The following is a 2082-nucleotide window of genomic DNA, read 5'->3' on the forward strand; positions in this document are numbered from 1 at the left end:
GCTGGTTATCCGGCCTCTAGCCGTTTCATAGCTTGCACGTAAGGATGTGTTTGGTTCCTGGGATAAGTTTGGGTGGTTGAGGGTATCCCCAATCACCTGGCTAGGGATAGCCTTTTTTTTTTTGTTTGGTTGGGTGGGATGGTTAGAGATAGCCATTTTAAGTGTTTGGTTTGAGGGACTGGGGGGATGGATACGTTGTGGTGATAACTGAAAAATTCCTGCAATGACCGTGCATTATTTTAATCGAATAATTCCATATCGAAGACACTAGTGCACAACCACAACGATCTTTGTATGAAGTACTAGTGATAGGTGAACTGATCAATCCGCGGTCTGCATCTTCGCCGATTCTCAGAACCTATCAGATGACAGAAAGAACATGTGCACATTCAGAGCAGAAAATGCAAATTGGTATACGAATGCCTCGTACAAATTGAGATTTACTAGTTGAACGCGTAGAAGAGCTTGAGCTCATCAACGATCTCCTACCCGGCTATAGTTGGTCTTTACACCAACTAGATGACCTGGTTGCGCCAATGGCGCAAAAAGCGAGTTAGAAGCGATGTTAGTAGTGAGTAGGATGACTTAAATTGACTTTCAGACGAAAAAAAGAATGTTTAGAAGAGGAGGTAAGCAATTTTGGATATGATGGTGGATACAATAATAGTGTTAAACTTGGATTTCAGAAAGTATTAATTTCCCTTTTAGGTCTTCTGGGATATTGATTGACGATCATATATAGGGCAATGTAAATGGGTTCCTTTGGTCACAGAAGCAGAAAGCTTTTCCCTAAATATATATAAAAAATGCATTAAACAACAGGGTTTAGATGCAGTTGGAATATATATATATTACACGGATCTAACAAAGCATCATGGTTTCCAAATTTATACATACCAGAGTAGTGCCAAAAGCAAACAAGGGAGTAGTGCTAAAAGCGAACAGGTTCTTAAGGTGAAGCTACACAGAGCTTCATAGGATATTTAGGTAGTTTAGTAGACTAAACATGATGAACAGAGAGTCCAGTGCCAAAAGCAAACAGGTTCTTAGGGTGAAGCTATACACAAAGAACTTCATAGGCTAATTACGTAGTTTAGTAGACTGAACACGATGCTCAGAGGGCGTGCACGGTGAGACGCAAGCGCTTGTAGTTGCGCTTGAAGGCGAAGACATATATTTATCTTTCCTTCATATTAGCTTGGGGAAGAAGCCTGCCCAGCCTCTGGTAATTGTTGCCCTGTTATCGACTCCTTTGATTAGATGGGCTTTGATGCAGGGATTTCCATCTCTAGATTTTATTGGCAAGTCATACAACGGCGGAGATATTTCTGGGTAAAACTGACCGAGAAATACTGCAAATGAAAGGTAACAATACTGAGAAAAGAAATATTGGAAATGAAAGGTAACACTGAGAAAAAAAACATTGGAAATGAAAGGTAACAACACTAAGAAGAATTGTATATATAATTGTAGGTGATGTGTATAGGGTCTTGGCATTCTTTGAGTGGCAAACATGTGAGCCTCTTCATGTATAGCCTCACTTTGTTTCCCCATCTGCAGTGACCATCAAAGCTTAGAAAGTACTTCCTCCGTTCGGAATTACTTGTCGCAGAAATGGATGTATCTAGACGTATTTTAGTTCTATATACGTCCATTTCCGAGACAAGTCATTCCGAACGGAGGGAGTAGATAGTGTCGGGTGCCCGTATTCAATGGTATATTAAATGGTTGGTGTAAGCATATGCATGTACTGGTATTAGTAGAGAAAACGAACACATTGTTTGATCGTACGGGTTCTGTAGGCCTTGTGTTCAGCCTTCTTCAGTTTTATGTATTTAGTTGTAGGTGTTGTATGATGATAATCATGAAGAGGGTTTGAAAGATTAGTATGAATAGGAAGGGAAATAAAATTAGGTATAATGGCATGACAATGGTAATGGTAGACGGTTTTGTACCATGCGATGTATGCTCCTTTTTTTCTTCTTGGCTTTCATGCAACGGTGCGAAGGTCCTACAGAGCTATAAACAGTAAGAGGTTTAAAAGATGAGTATAAGCAGTAGGTTTTAAAAAGTAAATCTGTC

Source organism: Triticum urartu, chromosome 4 (genome assembly GCF_003073215.2).
Source record: "Triticum urartu cultivar G1812 chromosome 4, Tu2.1, whole genome shotgun sequence".
NCBI lineage: Eukaryota > Viridiplantae > Streptophyta > Magnoliopsida > Poales > Poaceae > Triticum > Triticum urartu.